The sequence below is a fragment of the Schistocerca cancellata genome, chromosome 4 (assembly GCF_023864275.1).
Source record: "Schistocerca cancellata isolate TAMUIC-IGC-003103 chromosome 4, iqSchCanc2.1, whole genome shotgun sequence".
Classification (NCBI taxonomy): Eukaryota; Metazoa; Arthropoda; class Insecta; order Orthoptera; family Acrididae; genus Schistocerca; species Schistocerca cancellata.
In genome coordinates, this window is record NC_064629.1 from 629692954 (window position 1) to 629712787 (window position 19834).

At 42.8% G+C, this 19834-nt stretch overlaps 1 protein-coding gene across 1 annotated transcript in view; it reads right to left on the minus strand.

The window, feature by feature from the left end:
- Window positions 1–19834, minus strand: part of LOC126184354 (uncharacterized) — a 144165-nt gene that overhangs the window by 66713 nt on the left and 57618 nt on the right. The window lies entirely within an intron of this gene.

Sequence of the window (19834 nt, forward strand, 5' to 3'; positions counted from 1 at the left end):
TGTCACTGCCCAGTAACATAGCTCGGTGAAACTTGGACCATACATAGAAAGAACTGCTAACAGTATGGTACAGACGGTAACTGAAAGTAATACGCAATGAGACGAACAGAAATAACGCTTTTATTCAAATCGAATAATTACACAAAAGTTACTGCCATCATTGTCCCCCTGACAACGAGAAAGGCGGGGTACAGTTATTAATAGTGTGTGTCATCAACGCTGAGGGCAACGCATGCTTTGCGACGTGCTTCCACTCCGGCCACAAGGTAGGTATGGAGTTTTTGTGGTAGGTTGTTCCATTCCTCCACTAACGCAGTTGGAACTAATGGATGGTCGCTGACGCACGTGGGCTGTGGTCGTGCTGAAATACATCTCCCTAGAGCGTCCCACACGTGCTTGATGGGATTTAAGACGGGGCCAGTCCCTTCGGGGAATACCATCTCGTTCCAAGGGCTGAATATACCCCTGAAAATTCGCACATTGGGAAGGAGTACAGTGTTACAGTATCGTTCAGTGTGTGTACTGTGTTCAGCCATCACGTCGTATTTTTACATATCACAGTTACTCATAGATCTTTCTGACGTGGATACGTCTAGAAGGCCAGAGCCAGGAACGGGGTACCATTCAGTGAAGCAGAAGTGAAACGTTTACAGTGTAATATAGTTTGAGTTATAGCTCCAAAATTAGTTGTGTCAACAAAAATAAAGTTATGTCACTCTCAGAGTAATATTACTATAATCTGTTCACTTTTTCTCGTTCCCTGAGCAGAAGGGAACGTGTGGTGCGGAGGGAGAGTAACAAGAGCGTATTTACATGGACATTTATCTTCATATGTGGTACATATTCGTAGCACTCCATTAAGACAAAGAAACAAACGCACAACTGTTCACGACAACCCTTAAGATTGGTAGATCGCATACGTTAGCAAAATTTTCAAAAGGCGCGAAACGTCCTTAACTACGTCAACTAGTTCTGAGATGAATTATGAGGCTCAGCGAAAAAGGAAAAGTAGTAAGTAAAATAGCTGCTCCAGCACTGAGTTTGCATCGGCGGGTGACATTTGGCAGCCTATTTCGCCGTTATGTAGGCCTACCTTACAACAAATATGTATTAAGTAAATGAATGAAAATGCTCGTCATACATAAATGAATCAAAACTAAAATCAATGATAAATATATGTTTACACACTTATATTACTGATGTTTTTCTTGCTTTGGTATCAAAATATCTCCTCTATGATTATGTACGAAGCCAAACATTCGGCAAACTCATGTTCAACACACGGCGTTGCTAGCTCACACAGCTGTAAATGGTCTATTGTTGACTTCAGGTACATTATAGTAACGTTAAGCTCAGAAAATGATCTTTTTCCACTCGCCACTGTCACCGGCTGTGTTTGCAAAATTCGTAAGGTAATACTTACGTTGCGTGCAAAGCCACATTCTTTGTATGAGTTTCAAAGTTTCACTTTGCGTGCTACAAGGCTTTACCAACGTTCAGACTAGTTTTAAGTTCGTCTTGAAAATTGACAAGACTGCTGTCCTTAGCCTGGCCATGACTAGAACTGTCGCACGGTTTGGAACACTTTTCATCTAGAACGTCAGATGATATGTCTTTAATATTACTGATGTCGTACAACCAATAAAAGCTCACTTTGCCTTTTAAGCTGTTTAAATGTCTCACTGGCAGTACATATCATAACATCCAGTACTTTAAAGTATATTTCTATTTTGTACTGCGATTCTGAATCTTCAATTTTCTCATGTTCTCCTACATACTGGAACTGTTTCTTCTTCCGTCCATTCGTATCTGCTGTGTACCATCTACAGTCGGTTTATTTATATCGGGCTGGTCTGCGAGGTGTTGTTTAAATAATTTGCCAAGTCTCGAGCTGGTTTGCTAGTTCCTTAGCGTGTAGTGGGTAACCTTGGAATCTGTCGTCCTCTCGGTAGTTTGTGAAATACTCTGTTGTCTTTCTGAGTAAGTCAATGACTTTCGATATATCTGTGTAATACTTCGTGTGTTTTTGCTGACATAATTAATGTGGAGTAAAATACCATAACTGAACACCACTGAAGAAAGGAACGTAAAATTACACATAAGGTTTGCCAAAATGACAGCAAATTGTCCGTATTTTCGTCTTCGCTTATTTCAACCAGTGTGTCACAGACCTCTCCTCTTCTATATTTAAGAGAGGCGACTGAATCACCCACCTTGTTGTACTCAATGGCTTCAACGTTAGGGCAGATAAATGGCTGCGTATTCTGATGTCTTTGGTTGGTTGGTTGAGTGGTTGATTTTGGGGGAGGGGACCAAAGAGCGAGGTCATCGGTCCCATTGCATTAGGGAAGGATGGGGAAGGAAGTCGGCCGTGCCTTCTCAAAGGAACCATCCCGGCATTTGCCGAAGCGATTCAGGGAAATCACGGAAAACCTAAATCAGGATGGCCGGACGCGGCTTTGAAACGTCATCCTCCCGAATTCGTGATGTCTTAGCAGCATCATTCTATTGATTGTGGTTTCAACACTGAAAAAAAAAAAGAAATGAGAGAAAACTAAAAGAAGTTACAAACAAAACAGAAAAAAATAATTTAGAGGAGCGTGGCGAGAAGAAGAGCAGTTTAGATGGTAATGACAGATGCAAATGAGAGAAAGTAGTGGAGGAAGGACGTCATGCATCTTTTCACGCGTAAACGCCGCTTAATCAAAATATGTGGATTCAAATACGAGGGTTGAATGAAAAGTAAAGCCTCCACTTTCGTTAATTGGGTTTGGATGGGAATGTTTTAATAAGTCAAACGCAGAAATAATCCTTAGAATGTGATCTTTAATTGCCAGCCGGTGTGGCCGTGCGGTTCTAAGCGCTTCAGTTTGGAACCGCGTGACCGCTACGGGCGCAGGTTCGAATCCTGCCTCGGGCATGGATGTGTGTGATGTCCTTGGGTTAGTTAGGTTTAAGTAGTTCTAAGTTCTAGGGGACTGATGACCTCAGTAGTTAAGTCCCATAGTGCTCAGAGCCATTTGAACCATTTTTGATCTTTAATTACCAATATTCACTTTTCCACATAATCACCTGCCAGTTGGATACATTTCTGCCAACGATGCACAGGTTTTATGAAGCCTTCACGTAAGAAGTCGACACTCTGTTTCCGCAACCACACTCTCACAGTTCTCTCAACGTCTTCATCAGAAGCATAATGATGTCCCCGCAGATCATCTTTCATTATCGTGAACAGATGGAAGTCAGACGGTGCTAAATCTGGATTGTATGGAGGATGCCATACGGTGGTGAGATTCAGTCTCTTGAGTTTTGCCGTGGTGGCACGTGAAGTGTGTGGTTTAGCGTTGTTATGCTGCAAGAAAATATTTCCCTTTTCCTTTCGGACCCTTGTTAGCCATCGTTCACAGTTCACAGCGTTGTGATGTAATGCTCTGAATTTATTGTCATTCCGCCGGCCGTAGTGGCCGAGCGATTCTAGGCGCTACAGTCTGAAACCGCGCGACCGCTACGGTCGCAGGTTCGAATTCTGCCTCGGGCATGGATGTGTGTGACGTCCTTAGGTTAGTTAGGTTTAAGTAGCTCTAAGTTCTAGGGGACTGATGACCTCAGCTGTTAAGTCCCATAGTGCTCAGAGCCGTTTGAACCGTATTGTTGTTCCACGATCAAGGAAATCAACATGGATAACACCATCTGCGTCCCAGAACACTGTGGCCATGATTTTTCCAGCTGAGGTCTGCGTCTTGAATTTCTTTTTTTGGGGCAAGTCTTTGTGTCAATATTCCATAGACTGACGTTTTGTCTCCAGGTCGTAATGGTGTACCCAAGTTTCGTCTCCTGTCACAACTGAATGGAGAAAGGCGTCACCTTCGTTCTGATAACGCGAGAGGAGTTCCTGGCAAATTTCAAGACTGTGCGCTTTCATTTCAGGAGTCAGCATTCGGGGTAACCATCGCGCACAGATCTTCCGATAGCCAAGCAAAGCAATAATTCAACCCACACGTCTAGTGAAATGTCGATTGCGCTTACAATTTCTCTCTGAGTGATACGACGACCGTCCTGAATCAATCCGTCAACATTTTACTAGTGAAAATCGGTGGAGGCCGCGCGGAGTGGCCGCGCGGTTTACGGCGCCATTTCACGGAGCGCGCGGCCACTGCCGCCGGAGGTTCGAGTCCTCCCTCGGGCATGGGTGTGTGAATTGTCCTTAAAATAAGTTAGTTTAAGTAGTGTGTAAGTCTACGGACCGATGACCTCAACAGTTTGGTCCCTTAGAAATTCACACATATTTGAACATCTGAAACTCGGTTGTTGCTGTCACAGGACGTCCAACTCTTTGCCACGCAGGTCAGATGTTCCCGGCTCAACATCTTTAAACTTACTCGCCCAACGACGCACAGTACTCATATCAATACAATCACCATAAACTGCTTTCATTCTCTGATGTATCTCCTTTGGGATGACACCTTCTGCTGTCAAGAATTCAATGACTGCACGTAGCTTAAATCGCATTGACCGACCGTCTGCGCAGGTTCCATACTTTATGCTGCAACAACACAAATGTTCAATGCTAAGGTTTCCCGCCAACTGGAGCTCTAGATAAAAGACTACGGAAGAAGCCAGTACCTGCCGCATACCAATGCTGCCAACTGTTGAAGAGTTACGAAGGTGGATGCATTACTTTTCAGTCAGCCCTTGTACTATGGCATGTGACGCGCATTGCATATTTTACTTATTTATTACAAAGCGTTTTTCTCAGCGATACTACTATAGGTAGGCAGACCAGATTTCAAAGAGAAAAAACCGGGACACTTATGTTTATACCTAACTTCATTACTATACTTACGCGTACCTTTTTTGTCCGTTATAGAAATGTTTTGAAACCGATAATAGGTCTATGACGATACAGCAGCTGAAAAACCCATAGCAAGAATGTATTTTCAATTTGTAAATTGGCAAGGAACAAGTAGATCCATTGCACATAAACAAAATTCTTTTCTTCGGAAATAAAAAAGACTGATATATACTTTTGCACTGTACTACCCTGAATATATATTCTGCAATGTTTAGTCCCTTATTAGGTACTTAGGTATAATTTGTTAACCCTTACTTAGGCACAATTTGTTACTCCTAAAACTGTGCAGTATTAATCATCAGTAATCAGATACTACAAACTATATTTTTCATACTAAAATTTAAGATTTAGTTTGACTATAGACCGCTACGGCAAGCGTGAGTATATGCGAAACAATATTCAATAATCACTGCTAACATACGCCGAAACGTTCACTTCTTCACAAAATTAACGTCCATGTGACTGCAATCACATTAGGAGAATGGCTTAAGCGATGCTCCTTTATACCTCCTTTGGTTTTGGTTTTACTTGTCTCGAGGGCCATAAAGTGGAAGGTCGGCAAGTTACAAGGAGGGTAGGCGATACCTGCTGTTCTTATCGACATATCTCTTACTCTTTCTTTAGGCATAAGACGAGTTACATCAAATGCGGTAGGCTTTTACGGTGTATTGTGAAAATATATATTTATATTACGTTCTATTGCGATGAAATTTATTTTTCACAAATAATTAAATGAGAAATATTATTGCACGCTTTTTGTTTCTCGGTTAAAAACCGGGACAATTATGTGTCCTGAATAATTTTCACGCGACACCAGGACATTTATGTGAAAATCGGGACTGTGGCGGAAAAATCGAGACGTCTGGTCATCCGAACTACGTTGTTCAAGGCTGCTGTAAAGGAACTGTTAGGCCATCATATGCCAACATTTATCTTTATTTCTCTACGATGAAGTTTTTCTTTTCTGCAGGAGTTTTCATACTGACATTGGTATATTTCAAGTGTTGTGTAGGCTTACGGTAGAAACCAAGGTTCCAGCACGAAACTAGGGAGCTTTGCAATTTTGAAAGACGCATCCAAAGTGATCACCCCTAGTGCTTCATTTGTCAACTGTTTCTCAATGTCGTAGATAATTTCCAGTCAGACACTAGATTTTACGAATGATTTGTATTTTCAACTCATTCTCATACTTCTACATTTACGTAAATCTTTCAATGCCTTGTTTAAGCCATCCTTTTTGAACTAAATCAAATTTTTCTACACTACTGGCCATTAAAATTGCTACACCAAGAAGAAATGCATATGATAACGGGTATTCATTGGACAAATATATTATACTAGAACTGACATGTGATTACATTTACACGCAATTTGGGTGCATAGATCCTGAGATATCAGTACCCAGAACAACAACCTCTGGCCGTAATAACTGCCTTGATAAGCTTGGGCATTGAGTCAAACAGAGCTTGGGTGGCGTGTACAGGTACAGCTGCCCATGCAGCTTCAACACGATACCACACAGTTCATCAAGAGTAGTGACTGGCGTATTGTGACGAGCCAGTTGCTCGGCCACCATTGATCAGACTTTTCCATTGGTGAGAGATCTGGAGAATGTGCTGGCCAGGGCAGCAGTCGAACATTTTCTGCGTCCAGAAAGTCCCGTACAGGACCTGCAACATGCGGTCGTACATTATCCTGCTGAAATGTAGGGTTTCGCAGGGATCGAATGAAGGGTAGAGCCACGGGTCGTAACACATCTGAAATGTAACGTCCACTGTTCAAAGTGCCGTCAATGCAAACAAAAGATGACCGAGACGTGTAACCAATGGTCCCCCATACCATCACGCCAGGTGATACGCCAGTATGGCGATGACGAATACACGCTTCCAATGTGCGTTCACCGCGATGTCGTTAAACATGGATGCGACCATCATGATGCTGTAAACAGAACCTGGATTCATCCGAAAAAATGACGTTTTGCCATTCGTGCACCCAGGTTCGTCGTTGAGTACACCATCGCAGGCGCTCCTGTCTGTGATGCAGCGTCAAGGGTAACCGCAGCCATGGTCTCCGAGCTGAAAGTCCATGCTGCTGCAAACGTCGTAGAACTGTTCGTGCAGATGGTTGTTGTCTTGCAAACGTCCCCATCTGTTGACTCAGGGATCGAGACGTGGCTGCACGATCCGTTACAGCCATGCAGATAAGATGCCTGTCATCTCGACTGCTAGTGATACTAGGCCGTTGGGATCTAACACGGCGTTCCGTATTGCCTTCCTGAACCCATCGATTCCATATTCTGCTAACAGTCATAGGATCTCGACCAACGCGATCAGCAATGTCGCGATACGATAAACCGCAATCGCTTTAGGCTACAATCCGATCTTTATCAAAGTCGGAAACGTGATGGTACGCATTTGGCCTCCTTACACGAGGCATCACAACAACATTTCACCAGGCAACTGCGGTCAACTGCTGTTTGTGTATGAGAAATCGGTTGGAAACTTTCCTAATGTCAGCACGTTGTAGGTGTCGCCACGCTGACAACCTGGTGTGAATGCTCTGAAAAGCTAATCATTTGCATATCACAGCATCTTCTTACTGTCGGTTAAATTTCGCGTCTGTAGCACGTCATGTTCGTGGTGTAGCTATTTTAATGGCCAGAAGTGTATTTTGCCGCCTCCAAAAGTCTATCGTCCTGGGCGGTGACACGGTCTCCCCCCCCCCTCTCCTTACCGTGTCCCCTCCTCCCCTCCTAGAGCTGTCCCTGCGAGACCGCATCGAAGAGCGTAGATGGAGCTCTTAAAACGACAGGATATTCTCAGAATGGACTGTCATGCCTGTTCCCCTGATATGAATTACACCCAGCAAGTGTGAGATGCGTTGGGGAGACGTATTGTAGCACGTCCACATACACCCTCGACCATCCAGTAGCTGTCAACCGAGATGGAGGAATCGGATGCCCTACCACAAGAACTCCCTGCTAATATGAAAAAAGTTTAACAAATACCGCTACCTGTCACATATTTGTAAAACTTTTTCATATTTGGAAACAGTCACGGTCGATCAACAGTCAATATGGCTTTAAGCTCCTTACCAACCTTGTGGTCAGCACGGGAGCACGTTGTAGGACATGCATTGCCGTCCTTGTGGATCACACGCCCTATTAAGAACCATGTATCGCAGTTTGTAATGTCCAGTGGACCCTCATAAGTAGCTGGGACTTCACTTGAGTATTGTCTTTGAGTAAAAGAGTAATTTCTTTTCGCCTCACTACGTATTTCTCACTATTGTCTTCTGTACTATATTGTAGCAGTTATTTCCATCTATGGTCCAAGTTTCATCGAGCTATGTTACCTGGCAGAGACACGTTGTGTGAAAGTTTCTTTCATCCTTTAGATTTGTGCAACAGCGTAAATAAATTTATTTAAAAATATCTTTTCGTAACAATATTTATTTTTTTCGGGTTTCCCCTTTCTATGGATCACCCTGTACTTTTTTAACGTCGTTGCACTGTAATCTCTGCGAAGGCTTCGTCGTTGTATCAGTCTCTCGACTGTTTACTTGTTTACATGAAAGCTGTTCGCTTAAACATGAGTACGCATAGGCTTCGTCAGCCCCTTCTGATGCTAGAAGTTAGCGTATATTTCTAGGTACCACAATGATTGCTGACCTTGTATCTTTATCGTATTAAGTAGGTCCAAGAGCAATTACTTCTAATACCAGTGGCGTTGACCTCTTTGTGCGTAGCATACCGAGCGACGTAGCGCAGTCGTTAGCACATTGGACTCGCATTCGGGAGTCGACGGTTCATATCTAGGCCCGGCCATCCAGATTTAAGTTTCCGTGATTTCCCTAAATCGCTCCTGGCAAATGTCGGGATGGTTCCTCTGCGAATGTACGGTTGACTTCCCTCCCTAGCCTTGAAAAATTCCGAGCTTGTGCTCCGTCTCTAATGACCTCGATGACGACGGCACGTTAAACACTTATCTTTCTTCCTTTTTTAGTTTTCCTAAGCCTCTTCTGATACACAAGAAGTGAGCACATAGTTTCATTCACAACAATCGTAGCTGACCCTTTATCTACGTCGTATGAAATACGCGAAGAGGAAATTCGTTTCATCACTGGGATAGATCTGTATTCCTGTTGCATATAACGACGGAGCCGCACATGAGAGCTCTATTTGGCAGTGTTTACACCTCAGTAGCCAGTTCTGGCCACTTGGCCTTTCAGTTTTCGCTCCCCCTCTGTGTCATATCATGTGGCAAAATCTCGATTAGATATCTTGAAGAATTCTCGATATAAAAGGAGTGCAAGTCTATGGTGATTCGCTCAGTATAAAAGATATCAAAAATTTCTAACATCCTCTTGCTGTTCTGATTCACCGACGACGTATTTTGCTTCCATTATTTCTGAAGTCTGGTAAACTTTTTTATCTAGATTTCGGGTGAATTGGTCTGGCGAGCAACCGGCGATCTAAACAGTCTTCAATACGCTCAACGTGATTCAGATCTAGACTTTCACCAGCAGATCCAGAAGGTTTTCTTCGAACCACGGTGCAACAAACCTCATTTGACGTGCAGTAGCATTATCGCGCAGATTTAGAAAGAGTCTGGCACGTAAATCTTTCGCAGTGTGGGAAATAAGCTATTGTCTGTTTTCTTAAACATATGCGTTAATTTTGCCTTCGACAAAAACTACCGCTGTGAGCCCTGTCCGATAGAAATAATCCCAGATCATCAAAATACCTTAACCAAATATCATTATCGCCACAACACACACAGGTAAATAGCGTTAACCAGGCATTCGTCAGGTCCATGTATGCCCAAGTCACTATCACATCATGTAGTGTAACTATCAGATATCTTTCTCAAACCAATGGTGACATAGTTTGTGCCAATTTCAAGGACATTGCACGCTTGTTCCTCTGATCGGTGACCAGTGGTCATCAGCATAACGATGAAAAGTGAGTTTTATTACGGGTGTCAATAAGCTCTACAACTCTTATATGAGTACAACGAATGTCCTATGTACTGGCTAAGGTTTATGTATAACTGTTGGTCACTGGCCTTTAGGTCTTAACATCTGCTTCTTGTCAGTGGAGACAGGTAAATTCTTCAGTTGGACTACGAGTGATGAAATAATATGGAGCGATCTTACTGTAGGCAACAAAATACCTCTTAAAACAATGAGATATGAATCTAAACTACTCTTTTCTGCAAATAGGATAAGTTAGAATTTAGGGCCTCGTCTGGATGATTGAAATGGTGTATTAGCTAAAATGGACAGCACAAAAATAAGAGCCGGCCGGGGTGGCCGAGCGGTTCTAAGCGCTACAGTCAGGAACCGCGCGACCGCTACGGTCGCACGTTCGAATCCTGCCTCGGGCATGGATGTGTGTGGTTTAGTTTAAGTAGTTCTAAGTTCTAGGGGACTGATGACCTCAGAAGTTAAGTCCCATAGTGCTCAGAGCCATTTGAACCATTTTGAAGTAAAATAAGAGGCTGACTGCATGCTTCAGAGAGGTACCACTGCGAACTCCGTCTGAAGTGATAAAGGGACACACGGAGTCTCTAGTCCAACCGAATAAGTGTCTAATGTCACAAGAAGCACGGAGGGGTTATAACAGTAAACTTTGACTACTTGGGCCGACGTAGACGGGAAACTACAGGGTGTTTCAAAAATGACCGGTATATTTGAAACGGCAATAAAAACTAAACGAGCAGCGATAGAAATACACCGTTTGTTGCAATATGCTTGGGACAACAGTACATTTTCAGGCAGACAAACTTTCGAAATTACAGTAGTTACAATTTTCAACAACAGATGGCGCTGCGGTCTGGGAAACTCTATAGTACGATATTTTCCACATATCCACCATGCGTAGCAATAATATGGCGTAGTCTCTGAATGAAATTACCCGAAACCTTTGACAACGTGTCTGGCGGAATGGCTTCACATGCAGATGAGATGTTCTGCTTCAGCTGTTCAATTGTTTCTGGATTCTGGCGGTACACCTGGTCTTTCAAGTGTCCCCACAGAAAGAAGTCACAGGGGTTCATGTCTGGCGAATAGGGAGGCCAATCCACGCCGCCTCCTGTATGTTTCGGATAGCCCAAAGCAATCACACGATCATCGAAATATTCATTTAGGAAATTAAAGACGTCGTCTGTGCGATGTGGCCGGGCACCATCTTGCATAAACCACGAGTTGTTCGCAGTATCGTCTAAGGCAGTTTGTACCGCCACAAATTCACGAAGAATGTCCAGATAGCGTGATGCAGTAATTGTTTCGGATCTGAAAAATGGGCCAATGATTCCTTTGGAAGAAATGGCGGCCCAGACCAGTACTTTTTGAGGATGCAGGGACGATGGGACTGCAACATGGGGCTTTTCGGTTCCCCATATGCACCAGTTCTGTTTATTGAGGAAGCCGTCCAGGTAAAAATAAGCTTCGTCAGTAAACCAAATGCTGCCCACATGCATATCGCCGTCATCAATCCTGTGCACTATATCGTTAGCGAATGTCTCTCGTGCAGCAATGGTAGTGGCGCTGAGGGTTTGCCGCGTTTGAATTTTGTATGAATAGAGGTGTAAACTCTGGCGCATGAGACGATACGTGGACGTTGGCGTCATTTGGACCGCAGCTGCAACACGGCGAACGGAATCCCGAGGCCGCTGTTGGATCACCTGCTGCACTAGCTGCGCGTTGCCCTCTGTGGTTGCCGTACGCGGTCGCCCTACCTTTCCAGCACGTTCATCCGTCACGTTCCCAGTCCGCTGAAATTTTTCAAACAGATCCTTTATTGTATCGCTTTTCGGTCCTTTGGTTACATTAAACCTCCGTTGAAAACTTCGTCTTGTTGCAACAACACTGTGTTCTAGGCGGTGGAATTCCAACACCAGAAAAATCCTCTGTTCTAAGGAATAAACCATGTTGTCTACAGCACACTTGCACGCTGTGAACAGCACACGCTTACAGCAGAAAGACGACGTACAGAATGGCGCACCCACAGACTGCGTTGTCTTCTATATCTTTCACATCACTTGCAGCGCCATCTGTTGTTGAAAATTGTAACTACTGTAATTTCGAAAGTTTGTCTGCCTGAAAATGTACTGTTGTCCCAAGCATATTGCAACAAACGGTGTATTTCTATCGCTGCTTGTTTAGTTTTTATTGCCATTTCAAATATACCGGTCATTTTTGAAACACCCTGTATTTACGCTATGGGTACCCAACATTATAGGAGTGATGTTCAGATTGTGCACTGCAGGATTTGCTTTGTTAGTAGCGTTAGTGTCGTGACTTGGCGTTAGGTGCTGGTACTGGTACGTCGCAAAAGCATCAGTGTGCATTATTGTTGCAAACAGTCAACGTGACTCTGGACTAGGTGAGCAGGACTTTACGCGTAAAACCGTTTTATCAAAACAACAGCAATAGTGCTGCTGCTCTTCGCAAAAATCGACGCATTTAAGGAATGTGGAGAATTCGTCTTTCCGCACTGTGGTGGAAGAACATGATACGGTATCTCTAGTACGGTTCCAAGCTGTGGTAGAGGCACATGGTCGCCACAATGAGCAACATTTGTAACCCGGAATGTAAATATTGTACGCAATTAACAAATGCTACCCTCTCATGTGTAAATAAAATTGTGTCATCTTTCAATGATTTTTCGTTATTTCTCTTGTGCGCGTTCTTACAAATGTTTACACGAAATTTCGTTGTCCTACGTTCACTTGTTTTTCATGGGGGCCCTCTCAAGTAGCGAAAGTTTAATTTTAATCAATCAGTACACCACTGTTGCTCATACTATTGCGGGCAGGCAAGCTAGAAAATGTCAAACAAGAAATGATGAAGAATAGGCTGGATATACATCCATTAGGTATTTGCGAAGGGAGATGGGGGAGTAAGGGAGAACTGTGTAATGGATAGTACAAATTGTTTAGCTCAGGCAGGGAGAAGAGTGGCAGGTATGGTATGACAGTTATGACAGGAAAATGGCTGATGGGAAACACAATGAAAGTGAGGCATATAGATGAGAGACTGTTGATGATGAGATAGGTATGGTATGACAGTTATTACAGGAAAATGGCTGATGGGAAACACAATGAAAGTGAAGCACATAGATGAGAGACTGTTGATGATGAGATTAAGAGATTACAAGAAGGATGTTGTTTTAATATAAATATATATGCCAACAAATCAACACACTGATGAGGAAGTAGAGGAATATTATGAAAAGTTTGAAGAAATTTGAATAACGAAAAAAGAAACGTCTGCATCTTCGTAATGGGGAATATGAATGTAGTGGTCGGAGAGGGAAAAGAAGAATGAATGGCTGGAAGATCTAAGTTGGGAAATAGGAACGACTGGGATGAAAGGCTGGCTGCTTTCTGCAGACAAAATACTCTTTTGATTGGAAACATATTGTTTGAACATCCCAGAAGACGAAGATACACGGGGATATCTATGTCGAATGATGACAGATACCAAACTGATTATATCATAATTCAGAACAGGTACAAAAACTGCCTAAAAATGCCAGAGCATACCCTAGAGCAGACACGAATTTGGACTACAACTTGTTTGTGGCGGACTTGCAAATAAGGTTGAAAAGAGTGAGAGGAAGAAAAGTAAGAGACAAATTTGACCTAGAAAGACTAAAGGAAGAAGATAAGGATTCTTGGCTGGAAAACACATTTATGTCAAGATGGGATGGAGAGCCCAATGAAGAGAGTGCAAACTAGAAACGGAAGAGGATGACAAAAAATCTTAAGGAATCTGCAGAAGAAAAAAAGAAGGCACTGGGCGACAGTAGGAATTGAGGAAGGGAAAAGAGTGCACAGGAAGCTGAATAATGCATTCACGAGAGAAACAGAACAGGCAAGGAAGACATGGATGAAAGGGAGGAAGTAGAAAACGAAGAAAAATATGAAAACATGTATAGATTAGCTGCTGGCATAGTCTTTGAAGCACAGAAAAGCAGGACAAGTATGGGAATAGAAGGAAGGGATGATACTATGGTTCATAAACCGGAGGAAGTGTTGGGAAAGTGGCAAGGCTATGTAGAGTGCCTGTATGAGGTTGATCAAAAACAGAGATTTATAGAAGAGGACAAAGGATGCTTTAAGGGAGATGAAGAATCATAAAGCAAGTGAAATTGATGGATTAAGATCAGAGTTGTATTAGTGGTCTTGGGAGTAGTGGTGTGAAAGAGCTAACTTATTTATCTAATAAGATGTGTGAAAAAGGTGAATAGACAGATGACTTTTTCTCAGCAATAACGATACCGATTGAAAAGAAAAGCAATGCCTAGAAAGCTTAGGATTTTAGAACCACAAGTTTTTCATGCAGCGAAATTTCTACTAGAGGTCATAAACAGAAGACTTCTCGGAAGACTGGGAAAAAAAGTATTGCAGTGGAACAGTATGGATTTAAATGAGGGAAAGATACAAGAGATTCAACTGGACTGCTGAGAAGTATAGGTGAGAGAGGAAGAGAAGTTTATACTGTTTTCATTGACTTGGAGAAAGCCGTTGACAGAGTTCGGTAGAATAAATTAATGGACATTCTAAGGAAGAATGGTGTCGACTGGAGGGATATTCGATTTGCGGACGATATGGTGTTATTAGCAGAGAGCGAAAAAACTATGACTGGAATGTTAAAATAATTAAATAATACCTGTGAGGTATTTGGAATAAGAAGTGGAAAAAGACAAAAGTTTATGGTGACACGTAATATCAACTACAAAGTTAAGGCAGGAAGTACAGAACAAATACTGCTTTCAAATATCTGGGAAGCATAATTACGGACGCCACGAGATGTAAAGGAGGTAAAACCACGTATAGCAATTGCCAAAGAGGCATCTAGTAAGAAAAGGAGGCTTCTCTGTGGGTGCATGGACAGGGAACTGAGGAAGAGACTCTCGAAATGCTTTGTATGGGGCTGAGATATGGAGACCGATGAAAGAGGAAGAAAGAAGAATAGAAGCATTTGAGATGTGGATCTGGAGGAGGAGTGAAGGGATAAAGTTGGTAGACAAAGTGAGAAATGGGGTTTTGAGAAGAGTAGGAGAAGAGAGAGAAATTTTAAAGGTAATCAAGAAGAGGAAACACAATTGGCTTGGACACTGCATGACAAAAAATTGTTTGTTGATGGATGCTATGGAAGGAAAGGTGGATGGCAGAAGGAGAAGAGGACGCAGAAGATACTAGATGGTGGATAGTATAAGGATACAGTTACGAGAAAACGAAGAGGGTAGCAAATGACAGGACTGCATGGAGGGCTACATGTGAAGACCTAACCCGGGCAGAACACGGATTATGAAGAGTACACCATCTTGTTATGTGCCAATTTGGATCAAGCTTTCGGTGTGCTAAAGACTATGCCATGTTATTGTGATCTGTTAGAACTTCATGTACGCAGCACAGATCAATATCGAGCGCGGAGGCGCGGTGCTTAGAATACTGGACTAAGGTAATGGAGGTATGGGTTCCAAATGCGCGTTCGATTGTCCTGATTTACTATTTACATGGTTTCTGTTAATTACACCAGGTGAATCCCGAATGGTTCCTCCAACGAGGTCACGTTCTTTCTTTTCTTCAATTTGATGGCTTTGGGCCTGGCCTATTCAGCCATCTCAATAGTAATGTCAATTATGACGATACAAAAGTAAAGATAACACAACATCCGATCCCAGATGGGAGAAAATCTCGGACCCGGCCGGGAATCGAATTCAGGCCCCTTCGCTTAGCAATCTGCCGCCTTGACCTCGCAGCAACCAAGGCGGACAGATTAGATCATTGACCTCTTTCATGGTTCAAATGGCTCTGAGCAAAAAAAAAGGTTGAAATGGCTCAGAGCACTATGGGACTTAACATCACACACACCCACGCCCGAGGCAGGATTCGAACCTGCGACCGTAGCAGTCACGTGGTTCCGAACTGAAGCGCCTAGAACCGCACGGCCACCGCGGCCGGCCAAGTGACCTCAACTTCTTTACTGTTTAGGATAGCATAGATCTCACACCAGCTCCCGTTTTCAGCCATTTGGACCACAAGTGATCATTAGATTCCACCGGAGTTTGTCAGTAATCTGTTATTGGATTTCAGTCCGCAACCCAAATACTCATTTCAGTTTTCTGTTGAGACCCACGAGTAAAAGAATTCGCTAGTGACTGGTAGCCTAATTCACACACAGTGCAATTCCACTGCTCTGTGTCATGCGTAACCATCAGGAACAATTCCCAAGGTACATTCTGAACTCCCCCCCTCTACACCTCCCTCCCTCCCTACACCAGCCATGAACCCAGGCTCTTGCCAAGGTGGGGTGACTTGCACGCATCAGCGATGTACATTTAGATTACCGTAACGTACATGCAGCCATCATAGAGAAGTATCTATGGAGAGGCCAGACAACGTTGTGGTTCCTGAAACGGGGCAGCAGACTTTCCGTAGTTGCAAGGGCAACAGTCTGGACGACTGGGTGATCTGGTATTATATCATTAGCCAACATGGCCTTGGCATATTGGTACTGCGAACAGCTGAAAGCAGAGAGGAAGTACAGTCACAATTTTTCCAGGAGCATGTTGTTCTACTGTATAGCTTAATGATGATGGCATTCTCTTGGTTAACACACTTTGGAGGTAAAATAGACCCCCATTCGTATCTCCGGACAGGGACTACTCAGATTGATTTCGTCATCAGGAACAACAAAACTGGCATTGTACGGGGCGGAAGGTGAAATATTATTCCCTTACTCGGCTAGGTAGGTTAGAGAGAGGGGTATGTTGAAGCTAGATGTAGTAGGAATTAGAGAAGTGTGGCGGCAGGAACAAAAAGATTGCTGCTCACGTGAATACAGGCTTATAAACACAAAAAACAAGTAGAGGTAAAGCAGAAGTAGGTCTAATAATGATTAAGAGAATAGGAATGCAGGAAAGCAACTACGAACAACATAGTGATAGCATTATAGTAACCAAGGCAGCAACGAAGGCAACTGCCTACCACAACAGTACGAGTTCATATGCCTACTACCTCAGCAGTTGATGATGAGATTGGAAGAATGTCTGATGAGATAAAAGAAATTATTCGAATAGTTAAGGGAGACAAAAATTTAATTGTGATGCAAGATTTGATAGGAGGGAAAGGAAGAGAAGGAAAAATTGTGGAATAGTATAACCTGGAGCAAAGGAATGAAAGAGGAAGCCACCTGATAGAATTCTGCACAAAGCTTAATTTAATAATTGCAAACACTTAGTTTAACACTCACAATAGAAGATACTTCAAGTGGAAGAGACCTAGACGCGCTGGAAGTTTCAGTTTGATTACGGAACGGTAAAACGAAGATTTCGAAACCAGATTTTAAACTGCAAAATGTTTCCAGGGGCAGATGTACATTCCTACCATAATTCACAGGTGATGAACTACATATTAAAACTGGGGGGAATTTCGGAAATGTAGGAAACTATGGTGGCTGAACCTAAATAAACTGGTAGAACCAGAGGTCGTTGAGAGCTTCAAATGGAGCATTAGGCAATGATTGACAGAAATAAAGCAAGAAAGACGACAGGAGAGGAATGAGTAGTTTTGAGTAATAAAGTAGTGAAGACAGCAGAGGATCAAATAGGTAAATAGACAAAGCCCAGTAGAAATTCTTAGAGAACCAAATAGGTAAATAGACAAAGCCCAGTAGGAATTCTCGGTTAACACACGAGATAATGAATTTATTTGACGAATGCAGAACGTATGAAATGCATGCAACTTGGAATTCAGACGGTTAAAAAATGAAACTGACAGAAAGTGCAAAATGGCTAAGCAGGTACGGCTAGAGGACAAACTCAATGCTGTAGAAACAAGCCCGACTGCGGGAACAAACCTAAATTTATGGTATTTGTAAATTTAGAGAAAGCTTTTGACAATGTTTACTGCAATAATTAAAATGCTGAAGTTGACAGGGATAAAATACAGGGAGTGAAATGTTCTCTATAATTCGAACGGAAATCAACTTCAGTGGTAGGAATCGAAGGACATGAAAGGGAAGCAACAGTTGAGAAGGGAGTGAGACTGGGTGGTAACCTACCCCTGTGTTGTTCAGTATGTACATTGAGCAAGCTGTGAAGGAAGCCAGGGAGCCGTTTGGAAAGGGTATCAAACTTCAGGGAGAGGAAATAAAAACGTTGAGGTTCGCTGATGATGTAATCCTGTCAGAGACGGAAAGGGCATGGAAGAGCAGTTGAACAGAATTGATATAGTTTTGAAAACGGTTGTAAGATGAATGTGAACAAAAGTATAACAAGGGCAACAGAACGTGTTAGAATTAAATTAGACGATGCTGAGGGCGGTTAGGAAGTGAGACACTAAAAGTATCAGTAAAATAACTGATGGCTGCTGAAGTAGAGAAAAAGGAGAAAATGAAACAGTAATAGCTAGAAAGGACTTCCTTGAAATGAGAAATTTGTTACCACTGTATATAAATTGAAACATTAGGAAGTCTTTTCTGAAAGTATTTGTGTCGAGTGTATCCCTGTACCGAAGCGAAACTTAGAAAATAAGTAGTTCACGCAAGAAGGGAATAGGAGTTTCTGCTGTGCCGCTGTAAAAGGATGCTGACGTTTAGATTGGTAGATCGAATAACTGTTAAGGAGGTATTGAAACGAACAGGGGAAAACGAAATTTATTGCACAATCTGACTAAAAGAAGGGTTTCATTGATGGGATAGATCTTGAGGTACTAAGGTATCATCAGTTTGGTAATGGAAAAAAGTACGAAGAGTAAAAAGCGTAGAGTGAGCCAAAGGCTCGAATGCACCAACCAGGGTCACATTGGTGTAGGCTGCAGTAGCTACACAGAGCTGAAGTGACTTGCACAAGGGAGACACGTGTGGAAAGGTACTTGAAACTAGTCTTCGCGCTGAAAGCCACAATGACAACAACAACAACAACAACAACATTTTGAATCTGATATAATGACCTATTGTGAGCAAAACGTTATCGTCGTAGAATCCAGTATGGATTTGAAAACGTTAATGTATTTATTATTCGTATAAGGTATAAGGAGTCATGGAACTACGTAACCTGGTCGCTTCTACTGTTTCTTTCTTTCTTTCTTTTCTTTTTTTACTCCTTCGAAGGAGAATAAATTCTCATATTACCGATTTCTCACTCAGTTGATGAACTCTTTACAGCAGGCAGAAAGCATAATGTTATCCGGATAGCTATTCATTAATAAATTTAGGGTATTTTCTAGAGAAGTTGGATACGTCCAGCGTTCTTCACATTTTACTCTAGGGAACCCGGCAGTGGTTCGCAACTGTTAAATATGTATGACAGTTGGATACACACTGAGGTGACAAAAATCATGGGATACCTTCTAACGTCGTATGGACTTCGTTTTGCCCGGTGTAGTGCAGCAACTCCTCGCAGCACGGACTCAACAAGTCATTGGAAGTCCCCTGCAGAAATACTGAGCCATGCTGACTCTGTAGCCGTCCAACATTTCGAAAGTGTTGTACGTGCAGGATGGCCTCTCGTTTATGTCTCATAAAGTTCGATGGGATTCATGTCGGGCGTTTGAATTAACCAGAGTGTACACCACACCAATCGCGAACAATTGTGGCCCGGTGACATGCCGCATTGTCATCCATAAAAATTCCATCGTGGTTTGGGAACATTGAGTCCATGAAGGTTGCAAATACTGTCCAATTAGCCGAACATAACCATTTCCATTCAATGATCCGTTCAGATGGACAAGAGGACCCCGTCCATTCCATGTAAACACAACCCATACCATAATGGAACCACCACCAACTTGCATAGTGCGTTGTTGACAACTCGGGTCCATGGCTTCGAAGGGTCTGCGCCACACTTGAATCCTCCCATCAGCTGTTACCAACTGAAATGAGGACTCGTCTGACAGCCGTCTAGGGTCCAACCAATACGGCTACGACCCCAGGAGAGGCGCTGCAGGCGACGTCGTACTGTCAGCA